This window comes from Pseudorca crassidens, chromosome 7 (genome assembly GCF_039906515.1).
Source record: "Pseudorca crassidens isolate mPseCra1 chromosome 7, mPseCra1.hap1, whole genome shotgun sequence".
Taxonomy (NCBI): Eukaryota; Metazoa; Chordata; class Mammalia; order Artiodactyla; family Delphinidae; genus Pseudorca; species Pseudorca crassidens.
In genome coordinates, this window is record NC_090302.1 from 98,657,891 (window position 1) to 98,673,731 (window position 15,841).

The following is a 15,841-nucleotide window of genomic DNA, read 5'->3' on the forward strand; positions in this document are numbered from 1 at the left end:
AACAATAATTTTCAACCTTCACCAGTTTCCCCTAAACCCACACATATTTTGGGTAGAATTGTTTGGCAGCTCTTAAAGGATCAAGAATGAGCCCATGGCCTAGAGACAGAACTTTCTTTGAGACTCCCTGCCTGCATGTGGAATGGAGACAGGAAGGGAGAGGGGCATGGTCCAGCCTCCATCTGGGAAAAGCCAAACTCCCTGTGACAGTCCAGAGAGCTAGCTTCAGCCATGGAAAGTCTGGTTATGCCTCCTGATACCTGAACCTCCTACTCCAGCTTCTCCGTGGAGGGAGCTCTGGGGTTGGACTGTATGCAACCATAGACATGGGAGTATGAGCAAAGACCTTGGGCTGTGTGATGTAGAGGAAAGAGCCTGGACTTTGGAGTACTGCCTTAGCCACTTCATACTTGTGTGACCTTGGCCAAGTTACTTAACTTCCTGATGCTCACAACCCTCGCTTGCACAATGGAGGTAGTGCTTCTCAGGGTCCTTGGGATAATTAGGAAGAACATATGTAAAGTGGTTGGCACATTGTCTGAGCACAAGCAATGGTAATTATTAGTATTAATAGAGTAGATCTACTCAACAAACTTGTGTAGTTGAGAATATTGGAGTTCAGAGAAGTGAAATAACTCATCAATGTCATGCAGCCAGTTGATAAGAGCCAGAACTGGAACCTAGTGATTCTTTTTCTAAATCACTTTGCCTCCTAAGATCTGCAGCAGTAGGAGATATTAGAACTAAAACACACTGCTGCTACTCTCGAGAACTCTGTAATTTAATGAAAGACAGGTATATGAAAAAAATCCACAAGGGTACTTAAGTAAGAAATGGAGAAATAAATGCTTGCATGTATGGTGTATTTGCTCAAATTCATAGAGTGGGAGAAAGTCTGTGCAGTTAGCTAGACAATTGAAGAGAAGCACAACACTGTATTTGTCTCCTGCTTATAGGTAAGTGAAGCGGCTTATTTTTCTGTTTCAATTTTCTCGGGGTTTATAAAGCCTGTAACTGTAGAAGTCATTTTGCTTCACTTTCTATGTGACTTTGTTTACTTTTTTAAAAAATAAAGTATTTTCCCAGTGGATTCTCAAGACAGCTTGTATGGAATGTAACTGGGCTCCCCAGACACACACCATCTGTGCCCACCATGGAGAGGACCTGACTCCCATTGTCCCGTAGGTGACTAGGACTCTCCCACCAAGGGTAAGTTAGCAGACAGATGGGGCAAGCATCTCTTCTGTGTGCCAGTATGTCTCCCATAACACGATGCCTGGCACATTGTAGGTGCTTAATAAATGTTGTTTCAACAAATTACACATGGATTGGGTTCCCTTGCATCCCTAGTTTACTTCCCTGCTGCAGCAAGAAAGACCAGCACAGGAAATGTTTCTCCATCATTTGTTCAGGTAAGACATGAAAAGCTCTTACCAGGGATGGTCATACTGAAAAATCACTCTCTCCAGCGTGGCTAGTGTCATCAGGACACTGGAATCTCCTTTAAATGTTCCCAACTTCAAAGACCTGCTCCCAGCTTCATCAGCCAGCATGACTTTACAGAATCCAGATGAAGTCCAGCCTTCTTCACAAACCTCCTCCGACCACGCAAGCTCTTACTTGTTTCCCTTTCCTGAGCAATTTGTACACTTAGCATGTAACTATGTGGCGTCTCTTGTAGTATGCTTACACTCATCCCTGTGTGTGTGTTTTCTCTGCACAAGCCATATTAGTACCTTGAGAGCAGGGACTGTTGTCCTCTATCTTCTGGATCTTTTGTGGGTCTTCACACAGGTACGTGTGGTTTGTAATATGTGCTCCATAAGCTTGATTCAGGAGTCCTCTAGTTCTTGGAGGTTATGGCTGCTAACATCTTAAACTAAGCATGTTGTAAGTGACCTTATTTCCATGTATGCTTTTGTTTTAAGGACACTTAGAGCCCAGCGTATAGTCTATGGCTAGCAGTTGCCCATGACTGCATTGTTTTTATTTATATAACAGCAGCCTTGCTTCTTTTTAAATCTGCTACACTTATTTTTTTTTTCACGTATTCTTCTCTCTCTTTCTCTCTTGTACATAAGCTTATACAAAGAGGTTGTAAATGAAGAAATATGAAATGTAAACTTCTCCATTTGAAGGTGTCAGTGGTTAAAAATGACCTACCCACCTTAGGTTGGCCATTTGGCACTGAAATAAGAAACACAAGGCATAGGTGAAAAGATTATATCTCCAACAGTGGAAGTTCAGGTAACATGATAGTTGAATCGGTCCCTTGTCATCCTTCTGGTTTCCCACAAGTTTTGTACATGGTACTGGGGTTGCTGATGCTTAGAGTAGAAAAGAAGTTACAAATGAAGCTTGGTCTTTCTTTATTTGCTCATATCCTTACAATTTGCTTATATCCTATTTATTGGCTTATATCCTTTATTTGCTTATATCAGCCTTTTAGCTCCTTGAGAGCAGTGCCCAGGTTGAGGGCTTAAGACCACCCACAAAGCTGTTCACATCTGTTTTCCCTGAGACCACACAGTGGGGGAAGAGGAACTCTTCAGTGGAAGAAATGAGTTACAAGGTTTGTTTTTCTCAATTTTCTTCCAGTCTTAGGAGCCCAAACAGGGGAAGCAAAGAGGTAATTGAACAAGGAAAAAAGAAAATGCAAAAGGGGAAATGATTTCATGACAATAGAATCCCAAAGAATCATAACTGACACTCATTTTATAGATGAGTAAAACTGAGGCTTAGAGTGGGGAGATAACTGACCCGATATCACAGAACAGGCTGGTAATCACCTCTTCTGAAGACTGAGGAGACTTTCTATCTCTATAGCTTCTCCTGCCCTAGAATTCCAGTTCAGAACAGACTCTTCATCCTGTTCTTGTATGTACAGTCCCTGGTCTTCAACCTCTCTGTCCACTTAAGGCCCAGACCCAATTCTCTGCTACCTTATCAAGGACACTATGACTGAATGCCTTCTTCTGTGCTGGAAGGCAGAATTTCTCCAAGAGTGATCCCTGCACCACCAGCATCCAAATCCCTTGGGTGACTCTTTTTTTTTTTTTAACTTTTATTGGAGTATAGTTGATTCACAATGTTGTGTTAGTTTCAGTTATACAGCAAAGTGAATCAGTTATACATATACAAATATCCACTCTTTTTTAGATTCTTCCCATATTGGTCATTACAGAGTATTCAGTCGAGTTCCCTGTGCCATACAGTAGGTTTTTATTAGTTATCTATTTTATATATAGTAATGTGTATATGTCAATCCCAATCTCCCAGTTTATCCCTTCACCCATTACCCCCTGGTAACCGTAAGTTTGTTTTCTAATCTGTGATTCTATTTATGTTTTGTAAGTAAGTTCATTTGTACCTTTTTTTTTCTAGATTCCACATATAAGCAATATCATATGATATTTGTCTTTCTCTGAGTTACTTCACTTAGTTTGACAAACGCTAGGCCCATCCATGTTGCTGCATATGCCATTACTTTGCTCTTTCTTATGGCTGAGTAATATTCCATTGTATATATGTCCCACATCTTTATCCATTCCTCTGATGATGGACATAGGTAGCTTCCATGTCCTGGCTATCGTAAATAGTGCTGCAATGAACATTGGGGTGCACGTATCTTTTCAAATTATGGTTTACTCTGGGTATATGCCCAGGATTGGAATTGCTGAGTCATATGGTAGTTCTATTTTCAGTTTTTTTAAGGAACCTCCATACTGTTCTCCATAGCTGCTGTACCAATTTACATTCCCACCAACAGTGTAGGAACGTTCCCTTTTCTCCACACCCTCTCCAGCATTTATTGTTTGTAGGTTTTAACACTCATTTATGATAAAAACTCTCCAGAAAGTAGGCATAGAGGGAACCTACCTCAACATAATAAAGGCCATATATGACAAACCCACAGCAAACATCATTCTCAATGGTGAAAAACGGAAAGCATTTCCTCTAAGTTTGGGAACAAAATAAGGATGTCCACTCTTGCCCCTTTTATTCAACATAGTTTTGGAAGTCCTAGCCATGACAATCAGAGAAGAAAAAGAAATAAAAGGAATACAAATTGGAAAGAAGAAGTAAAACTGTCACTGTTTGCAGATGACATGATACTATACATAGAAAATCCTAAAGATGCTACCAGAATACTACTAGAAATCATCAATGAATTTGGTGAAGTTGCAAGATACAAAATTAATACACAGAAATCTGTTGGATTCCTATACACTGAAAACGAAAGATCAGAAAGAGAAATTATGGAAACAATACCATTTACCTTCACATAAGAAAAAAACCCAAAACCCTAGGAATAAACCTACTTAAGGAGGCAAAAGACCTGTACTCAGAAAACTATAAGATACTGATGAAAGAAATCAAAGACGACACAAACAGAGGGGAGATATACTGTGTTCTTGGATTGGAAGAAGCAATATTGTGAAAATGACTATACTATCTACAGCAATCTGTAGATTCAATGCAACCCCTATCAAATTACCAATGGCATTTTTCAAAGAATTAGAACCAAAAATTTTACAATTTGTATGGAAATGCAAAAGACCCTGAATAGCTAAAGCAATCTTGAGAAAGAAAAACAGAGCTGGAGGTATCACACTTCCTGATTTCAGACTATACTACAAAGTTACAGTAATGAAGGCAGTATAGTACTGGCACAAAAACAGACTTATAGGTCAATGGAATAGGATAGAAACTCCAGAGATAAACTCACACACCTATGGTCACCTAATCTATGACAAAGGAGGCAAGGATATACAATAGAGAAAAGACAGTCTCTTCGATAAGTGGTGCTGGGAAAACTGGACAGCTATATGTAAAAGAATGAAATTAGAACACTCCCTAACATCATACACAGAAATAAACTCAAAATGGATTAAAGAGCTAAATGTGAGGATGGATACTATAAAACTCTTAGAGGAAAACATAGGCAAAACACTCTGACATAAACCACAGAAAGATCTTTTTTGACCCACCTCCTAGAGTAAATAAAAACAAAAATAAAAAAGTGGGAGCTAATTAAACTTAAACCTTTTGCACAGCAAAGGAAACCATAAACAAAACAAAAAGACAACCCTGAGAATGGGAGAAAATATTTGCAAATGAAGCAACTGACAAGGGATTACTCTCTAAAATATACAAGCAGCTCATGCAGCTCAATATCAAAAAAACAAACAACCCAATCAGAAAATGGGAAGAAGATCTAAACAGACATTTCTCCAAAGAAGACATACAGATGGCCAAAAATCACATAAAAAAATGCTTAACACCACTAATTATTAGAGAAATGCAAATCAAAACTACAATAAGGTATCACCTCACACTAGTCAGAATGACCATCAAAAAATCTACCAAAAAACCTTGGGCAACTCTTAAAGCCTTCTGAGACCTACTGAGTCAGTTGCTGGAGGTGGGTCAGGAATTTGCATTTTAACAGGAGCCGTAGGGATGGCTGGGCGCATTAAATCTCAGAACTGCAGGCCAAGGGGAAGTGCCAGTGGCAGCCAGCTACGTGCCCTTCCTCTCCCTTCTCCCAGCAGCCCAGTGGCCCTTTCAGCAGCAGATGGGGAAGGACTGTCAAGACAGGGACTCCCCCTAGCACCAGAGGGATTTTGCAAATAAAACTGTCTATACAACCCTATGTGTTGGAAACAACAGTTTCGTCTCTTTAGGGTTGGTTTTAACCAAGCTCAGTTTGTCTGTGAGCTAACAAAACTGTGATTCCTCTTTCCCTCATCTCTGCCCTCCCCTCCTCCTCCCCCAACCTCAAGACTCCCTTTTACACATTTCTAACTTTATACGACTTTGGGCCCTTGTTTACCTTCCTCTTAATGACCACTCAAAAGGCCAGGGGCCTTCGCATTTCCTCCCACAGGTAATACTAAAACAGCCACAACAGTGACAATAGGGTGGTGATGCCCCAACACTGGCTCCAATGAAGCCTTTCAGTGTTGACCAGGTCACACCTATTTTCACTTACCCAACTTGCTTCAGATGATGATGTCAGATCTTTTTCCTCCTTTCTTCAAATCAATTGTCCTTCTCACCGAGAGGGTGTCCATGACAAGGTCTGGCCTGTTGATGGTACATGCATGTCTAGCTCAATGATATGGCAGCCCCACACCTGCCCATGTAGGTGTGGTCTGTAAGTGGCAGCTTCTGTGGGAGATAACAAAGAAGAGATGAGCACAATGGAGAGAGAAATGATGTGTAGAAGAGAGGAGAAGCCTCAGTTTCCCTTGTGAGGCTAATTAGATGATGTGAGAGAGGAAGAACTCTTGTGAGGGGGGAGACAGGTGCACAGTGAGTTTGAGAGCCAAGGGCCCCTGTTTCCCTTGGACATTGCCTGGTGAAGGATGAAGAGGTTTGTTTTGTTGTGATTAAGGAAGGAGATCAGCTCAGTGCTGGCTGCAGGGGACAGATTACCCAGTGATGGCACCGGAGCTGTTTTGTTCTCAGGCACAGATGTAATGATCTCTCTAATAGCGACCTTGATAAGCCCATGTAAAAGTTGTTTGGGTTTTTCCGTAAGATGTTATGAAAAACATGAACAAAGTTTTTGGCCAACCCAATAGATAAGTACATATTGGGCAAGGCCTCTTTATCAGGTGGGTTGAAGGATTCAGCCTACACAGGTAGATATATGCATGGAAACATTTTTTTAAATTAATTTATTTTTGGTTGCATTGGGTCTTCGTTGCTACACGGTGTGCGGGCTTCTCACTGTGGTGGCTTCTAGTTGTGGCACGTGGGCTCAGTAGTTGTGGCACACAGGATTAGTTGCTCCGCGGCATGTAGGATCTTCCCGGACCAGGGCTCGAACCCGTGTCCCCTGCATTGGTAGGCGGATTCTTAACCACTGCGCCACCAGGAAAGCCCTGCATGGAAACATTTATGCATGCCTGTGTGCACACCTATGTAAGTACACACATATACCCCCCACACATTGTCACAAGAACACACACACACTTACATTTTCACACAAACATATACTCATACATAGATTTAAATACATACATGTACAACTGTCCACATATGTGCATGTGCCTCCATGCAGTCATGCTAAAACTTGGTCATCTAGATCAGTCCTATACACAGCTGTGCATAGGTACATAAACAGATAAGAATAAAACAGAAAATGTGCCTATGATATGGTGGCCACGTGACTTGCTGGAGGCCACAATGAGCCAAGGATGTGGCTGTAAGTAACAGGAGGACAGTGGTCAAGCCTTCTGGTCCTCAGAGCACTCAAGCGCTAGGTACAGAGTGGGTACAAACTATGGTCTTATGAATTGATGGACGCCATGGCTTACCTTGCTGACTTCTGCCTTGACTTGGTTATGACAACCATGGAAAATCTTTCTCCCCTTCTGTCCTTTTGTGGGAGTGCTTGGAGTGTCTTGGAGCTTTCTCCTTGGCTGAGATTGTGCTTATGAAGCCTCTCCTTTATCACCTGACTCTCCACTCCCAGAACCCCATCTCACAATCAAGTGAAAACCTCATTTCCATTTCTTGTCAAAAGAAAAAGACAAATCCACACCAGTCCATGGGATCTGGGCTTCTTTGGAAAATAGAGCATGGCCCTGGCACAGGGGAGGCCAAATATGCCATCTGTGAGTTCCTGGGGTTTGGGGGTGATGCCCAGGGCTCTCTGTGACACACCTGGTATCTCAGACAGACCTTGCTGAAGGGGATCCTTGTCTCCCTCACAGCAGGAAGGAAGCCTGAGGTGTCATGATAGGTACCAGGCAATGATTGCTGACATACCTATGGTTTATTAACAAAGGTTATATCATCATCATCATCATCATTAAATAGCACCGTTAAAAAGAGTGACCATTCTTGGTCAAGCTGTACTTGTTTGCTTGGTCAAGTTGAAGCAAAATAAAATAGCACATATGTTCTCTGGGGCACTGGAGGAAGGTAGCTCCAGCCCCCCATGCTTTAAAAGTTAGCATCACCACTTAAGCAGCAAGAGGCCTGGAGTCCCAGATTCAGGAGCCTAGAAACAGTTCCCTCTCCCTGAAGAGTTCTTGATTTAATGAACTTCGTCTTCAGTTTTCATTTCCTTTGCACTTGCTACTGATTCCAGCATATACTACTTAGTGTTTGAACAGGAGAGAGAAGGAACTGGGATGTTAATTTTGAACTTTTAATTCCATCCTTTTGCTTTTTCTCCTCCAAGAGCTTTCTCTGCTTTTTTCTTCTCTTAGTTGTTCTCCTTTCTCTTTCACTACATCCCAAAGACAAAGGGGATAACTAGAGAGCTTTTGCCTCTGCAGCCACACCCTAAAGACTTAGAGTTCCTAAGACTATTGCCTCCCATTTCCTTGATCCCTCTCTTCATCATAAACCACCTTTCAGCCCATCTTCTGAAGAGTCAGGGTAAGCTTGTGACATCAGAGACTCTAAGCTTTTAGTTCCAGGGGTGAATGTACTGATGGTTTTAAGAGAACTAATTTCTAGATCCTCAACTTCCATAGTTTTCTGGTATCAGGTAGGTTCTCTCTGTTACCCCTACCCACTGCCCCTTTCAGAAAAGCACTTTTCCTATTTTACAAAACCAAGGCATGCATCCTTCCCCAATTTTACTCTGGTTCCTTGTTCTATGGTATAAACACCTCCTGGAAGCCAGACCTCCTCTACTAATGAAAGCCCTAGAAACTCATGGGACAGCTTCCTCTTCTTACTGATTTTATCCATTTTTCTGATAAGGATGAAGCGTGGTGATAGAAATGGAGTATGTTAGCCCCTTTGGGGAGGGTGGAGACAATGGGAGTGATGGCAGTTCTGTTTAATGACCTCACCACTCCCAAGCCTGACTTTTGTCAAATAATGCTCTGCTGTTGTGGGAGAAAATGGTGAGAGCAAAGCAGAGAGAAAATTGGTAAGAAATATTGAATGCTAAAAATGTCTCTTTTTTCACAAATTTAATCACAAGCAATTACGTTCAGCTATTCTCAGTACTCATCCTTGGGAAGTGTCATTATCTGGAAAGAAAAGCACCTTGGAATAGCTGAAACAGTAGAGGTTAGTGACACGGATTTTATTAAATGTAATGGGAATGTTTTCCAGGGCTACCAAATGATAGAACCTGTGGAAAAGCTTTACCTGCTTTCTCTTAAATTCAGTGTATGTCAGTCAGTAAGTTAGTTAAAATCTATTTTATCAAATTGTATCATGAAATATTTATTCCATTTAGTCATTTCTCAATTTATTTTTTTCTTATGGAAATGCTTACTATTTTCTCTCTCTGATTAATAAAATAAAATGATATTCTAGCTGCCACACCATTTTGTTGTTACCAGTGTATATGTTTCTCTTTCATGAAATATATGGGAAAAGTCTTGATCACATCTCACGATATTAATGGCATTATTTCTAAAGTTATATACATAATTCTTATTTAATGATTTTCAAAAGCTGAAAGACAGATTCAATGCACGCAAACACACACATTTACCAAAGGACTACGAGGAGTTTTATTCTTCTTGCTTCATAAATAACACGTTTTTGGCTACAAATTACACGGCATTATTTCAAACTAAGTAGTGAGAAATAGCATGTAACTTTATTATTGTTTTCATAAATTATAAAAATAGACTATATTAGCTTTATATCAGTTTAATCTTGATTTGACTGCTTTTAGTAATCTATCTTTTAAAAAACCTCAAATTCCACTATGTATTACTCAATGATTTTTAATAATATTCCTGAAATGTATATTAATCTATTTGTTTGAATTGAAAAATGAAGTCAGACATTTTATGACAGAAAGTGAGTCTGATTGTGCTGATGGTTTGACAGTGATGACTGACATTTCCAATTAGGTTATGAGGCAGACATTTCCCCCTAAACTGAGTAAGCAAAATCTAAACTTAAAGATGTGATGAGATAAAAGCAGTTTATAGAAAAATATTGTATTGTCAGAGATGTATTGAAATTAGCAACATTTTTAATTTTTCCAATTCTATCTGAGTATATCATGCTAAACAATATGTCTGTTAGTGGGAAAAAAATAATGGGTACAATTACTGGTCATTTAATAAATTTTGGCAGTCTTTTTGGTATTCTTCCCAGAAACTGAGAAAGTGAATGATTCTAATAAATTAAGAAATAAAAAGTAAATGAATAAAAATTCACATACACACACACACACACACACACACACACACACACACACACACACATCTATTCCTTTTCAGGCCAGGTAGTTTCCAATTCTTTGCTTTCAGCAAAAGTGCAGAAGAGCCTAATCAAACTGCCAGTAAACAGTGTCAGTTGACTGATCACTACAAAAATAAATTTTTAAGAATAGATCATCAAGTGATTTTTAGCCTATAAGAATTAAAAAAAACAGTTTGACGTTCTCCTAACAATCTCACCTCTTTCAAGTGAATAAATCTTCTAGCTCTAACATTTATGAAAATGTAAGGCACAAATAGAAAATGTAAAACATGGAAAAGAATCTTTTAGTATGCGAGCCCTGATGGGTGTGAAAGGACTGTCTCAGCTCTGACAACCTGTGAAGGTCATTCTGCATCTGATGTCACTGTGAGAAGCCTCAGTTCACTTCTCATGGCCTGTGCTTCAACGTTCTTGGTCCCCATCTCCCACCCCGCCCCCTACTCCTGAGCACTGGGTCAGCATGAACGCCTGGTCCTTCAGCAGCAAAACACTCTGTATACTAAACCTCTTATCTGTATCCTCCCTTTGCTTTCTCTTCTGGACTAAAACATGGCCCCCTCCAGAGGACAGTGCTTTTCTGGAACTCTCCGGAGTGGTGGCTCTTGGTTCACCCTCATCGCTTGCACTGTTGAGCTTGGAGGTGAGTTGGAGTCTCCTCCTCCTCCTTAATTGTTTCTTCCAGTCTGTTGTCCCCCGTCTTCCTTTCAAACACGCGGCATTGACTCATAGTCTTCAGACTATGCCACCCACGATGCTCACTACCTTCTGATCCCAGGGTTCTGCCCTTTAGTTTTCAGTGAGTTTAGCTCCTGGCTCAACGTCCTTCTCTCCAGTTCTAGTTCTGTCTGATGCTTGGTGATTTCCATGTATATGTGGGACATATATATGGAAACATAGATAATCCTTTAATTCTTGACCTTCTAGTTCTTTGAATTCCTTTCCTCCAATGATTGTATCCTCTATTCTACTTCACACTTCAACCCATGGCCATACCCTGCCCTATTCTTTCTAATATAGCCCACTTTCTGACCTCACCTTTTATTTTTCCAGCTCATTCCCTCTGACTTCAACAAACTCTTGATGCTACCCGATATACTTAACTTAAAACACATTATTATATACTAGGAAGCGCAGGGCTGGAGGGATGGCAGGATGTCCCGGCCCACAGCCCTGAGTGGTCTAGTGTCTAGTATTCAGTACAAAAATAAGAGATTCATAGGCTCTACCTCAAAATTTCTGAATCATAATTTTTGGGGGTACAGGTACAGAAATCTGTTGTTTAAGTTTCTCTCATGGTTCTGATGCCGCTGGTGGGGAGGCCAGCTTTGAAACGTTTGTCTGCAGAGTCACAGCAGCAGTGCAAACTTTATGTATCATGCAGATGAGTTCTGAACTAAACTTGTTGACATTTGTGTCTCTGAGTTACCCAGTGCTGACTGCATGTAATTGTGTAAGTGAACAATGTACCTTGCTACTTCTATAGAACACATAATAAAAGTTATTATGGAAAAAAATACATTATTATAATTCTTATAACCATCCTCACATACATTTGCAACTGTCTTCCCCCTCATATTAATGCCCTTTTAGGAGAATCAAGACCCTAAACAAACTCATCGTTACTTCTGCACCTAAACCCATGCAGCCAACCCTAAAGTGAGAAACAACATACATGCTGATAGTCTTACTGTCAATTTATGGCCACAAACCTTAAGTTGAACCACAAGGCTCCCTGACATTCATATTATATTTTACATAATATTTTACAACACTGCTTCCACTTCACTGATAAAACTGAAGCAATCAGAAGGGAATGTCCATGTGCTCCCATCACATCGACACACCTATCAGCATCTACACCCACAAACCTTGCCTTCCCAAGTGTTTAATGAAGAAGAACTGTTCGTGTTTCTCTCTAAGGGCACTTGTGCAACAAACTTCATCCCAGTCATCTACTGAAATATATTGTGTTGGTAATTCTCTCCTTTGTCTCTTGTGTCATCCATACTCCCCTCTCTAATGGTTTATTACCATCATCATACCATAAGGTACCTATTTCTCCAAACTTAAAAAAACTTTTGATCTCCCTGCCTCTCTGCTCCCCCCTTATATCAAAACTCCTAGAAATATTTGTTTCTACCCACTATCTTCAATTCTTGTACTTCTGTTTTCCTTAATCCCATGCCTAGCAAGATTTTGCCCTCAACTACTCCTACAAAATGACTCTTGTTTGTTTAAGGTCACAGTGACTTCAATGTTGCTAAATCCATGTTCTGAATTTTCAAATTTACCTACTTGATAAAATGTATTTATAACCCCCAAATCCATGTTCATTGCACACTTGCAGTCATTCACAGACAATGCACTGAGCAGTGAAAAAAAAATATTTTTTAACATCTTTATTGGAGTATAATTGCTTTACAATGGTGTGTCAGTTTCTGCTTTACAACAAAGTGAATCAGTCATACATATACATATGTTCCCATATCTCCTCCCTCTTGCATCTCCCTCCCTCCCACCCTCCCCATCCCACCCCTCTAGGTGGTCACATAGTGCTGAGCTGATCTCCCTGTGCTATGCAGCTGCTTCCTACTAGCTATCTATTTTACATTTGGTAGTATATATAAGTCCATGCCACTCTCTCACGTCACCCCAGCTTAAACTTCCCCCACCCTGTGTCCTCTAGTCTGTGTCGTTATTCCTGTCCTGCACCCTAGGTTCTACAGAAAGGATTTTTTTTTTTTTTTTTTTTTTAGATTCCATATATATGTGTTAGCATACGGTATATTTTTTTCTCTTTCTGAATTACTTCACTCTGTAGGACAGACTCTAGGTCCATCCACCTCAATACAAATAACTCAATTTCGTTTCTTTTTATGGCTGAGCAATATTCCATTGTATATATGTGCCACATCTTCCTTATCCATTCATCTGTTGATGGACACGTAGGTTGCTTCCATGTCCTGGCTATTATAAATAGAGCTGCACTGAACATTATGGTACATGACTTTTTTTGAATTATGGTTTTCTCAGGATATACCCCCAGTAGTGTGATTGCTGGGTCATATGGTAGTTATATTTTTAGATTTTTAAGGAACCTCCGTACTGTTCTCCATAGTGGCTGTATCAATTTACATTCCCACCAACAGTGTAAGAGGGTTCTTTTTCTCTACACCCTCTCCAGCATTTACTGTTTGTAGATTTTTTGATGATGACCATTCTGACTGGTGTGAGGTAATACCTCACTGTAATTTTGATTTGCATTTCTCTAATGATTAGTGATGCTGAGCATCCTTGCATGTGTTTGTTGGCAATCTGTATATCTTCTTTGGAGAAATGTCTACTTAGTTCTTTTACCCATTTTTGGTTTTTCTCCTTCATCACTTTAAATATGGCCTGCCACTCCCTTCTGGCTTGCAGAGTTTCTGCGGAAAGATCACCTGTTAACCTTATGGGGATTCCCTTGTATGTTATTTGTTGTTTTTCCCTTGCTGCTTTTAATATGTTTTCTTTATATTTAATTTTTGATAGTTTGATTAATATGTGTCTTGGTGTGTTTCTCCTTGGATTTATCCTGTATGGGACTCTCTGTGCTTCTGGACTTGATTAACTATTTCCTTTCCCATATTAGGGAAGTTTTCAACTATAATCTCTTCAAATATTTTCTCAGTCCCTTTCTTTTTCTCTTCTTCTTCTGGGACCCCTATAATTTGAATGTCGGTGCATTTAATGTTGTCCCAGAGGTCTCTGAGACTGTCTTCAATTCTTTTCATTCTTTTTCTTTATTCTGCTTTGCAGTAGTTATTTCCACTATTTTATCTTCCAGGTCACTTATCCGTTCTTCTGCCTCAGTTATTCTGCTATTGATCCCTTCTAGAGTATTTTTAATTTCATTTATTGTGTTGTTCATCGTTGCTAGTTCCCTCTTTAGTCCTTCTAGGCCCTTGTTAAATGTTTCTTGCATTTTCTCTATTGTACTTCCAAGATTTTGGATCACCTTTACTATCTTTTACCCAGTTTTGGATTGGGTTGTTTGCTTTTTTGATATTGAGTTGCATGAGCTGCTTGTAAATTTTGGAGATCAATCCTTTGTCAGTTGCTTCATTTGAAAATATTTTCTCCCATTCTGAGGGTTGTCTTTTCATCTTGTTTATGGTTTCCTTTGCTGTGCAAAAGCTTTTAAGTTTAATTAGGTCCCATTTGTTTATTTTTGTTTTTATTTCCATTTCTCTAGAAGGTGGGTCAAAAAGAATCTTGCTGTGATTTATCTCATAGATTGTTCTACCTATATTTTCCTCTAAGAGTTTTATAATGTCTGGCCTTACATTTAGGTCTTTAATCCATTTTGAGTTTATTTTTGTGTATGGTGTTAGGGAATGTTCTAATTTCATCCTTTTACATGTAGCTGTCCAGTTTTCCCAGCACCACTTATTGAAGAGGCTGTCTTTTCTCCATTGTATATTCTTGCCTCCTTTATCAAAAATAAGATGGCCATATGTGCGTGGGTTTATCTCTGGGCTTTCTATCCTGTTCCACTCATCTATATTTCTGTTTTTGTGCCAGTACCATACTGTCTTGATTACTGTAGCTTTGTAGTATAATCTGAAGTCAGGGAGCCTGATTCCTCCAGTTCCGTTTTTCTTTCTCAAGATTATTTTGGCTATTTGGGGTATTTTGTGTTTCCATAAAAGTTGTAAAATTTTTGTTCTAGTTGTGTGAAAAATGTCAATGATAGTTTGATAGGGATTGCACTGAATCTGTAGATTGCTTTGGGTAGTATAGTCATTTTCACAATGTTGATTCTTCCGATCAAAAATACGGAATGGTTCAAGAATTTGCATATCATCATTGTGCAGGGGTCATGCTAATCTTCCAATTCTGTATCATTCCAATTTTAGTATATTTGCTGCTGAAGCAAGCACTGAGCCGTGAAAAATTTGAGTCACTTGCTGTGCACGTTCCCAGCTGAGGTTGAGCAAGGCAACTCGCTTTCTTCTTGTTTCACCTCTCATACTGTAAATAAGTGTCCTTTTGTGGTCTATTTTGTGCCATGTTTTTTCCTTTTTTTGGTGTGGTTGGTGGTTTCACTGTTGAAAATGGAATTATCCCTTTATTTTCTGGCACTGCATATTGCTCTGGAGGCAGCTGTCAGAAGGCAGCCTGGATTTTCTTCCTTCATTTAAGGAAATTTAGCTTTAAAAATATCTTGGAATAATTTTTGTCTGCAATTTTTGGGTTCTTTATTTCAGGAATACTTTTCATCCATATGTTGTATCATTTCTGCCTGCCCTTGATATCTATTACTTTATCTGTACTCATTTTATCTTTCCCTTTCCTTCCCTTTGCATTCTCTCTGGAAGGACTTTCATTTCAAGACTTTAAATTTTCAGCCATGTCTATTCTGTTTGGGCTGTTCTAATGATTAGTTCTGTAATGATACTGTTTGGGTGCTCTGTTGCCATAGTTCTGCAATGCCTCTTTTAATCTCATTCTGTTCTTTTGACATTTTGTCTTTAATATCTTTGTAAAAAATAGAATTCATGTTATTATCAAGTCATTCCATAGCCTGAAGCCCTTGCAGGGAATCTTCTTCTGTTCTTGGGTTATGTTTTCTGTCACCTGAATTATTTTTCTGTAC

General features: G+C 39.6%; 1 non-coding gene across 1 annotated transcript; it reads right to left on the reverse strand.

Annotated features, from left to right (window-relative positions):
- Window positions 1–15,014: 15,014 nt before the first annotated feature.
- Window positions 15,015–15,121, reverse strand: LOC137228500 (U6 spliceosomal RNA). The gene has a single exon (XR_010945289.1). It is a non-coding gene; the product is annotated as a U6 spliceosomal RNA (small nuclear RNA).
- Window positions 15,122–15,841: the final 720 nt, after the last annotated feature.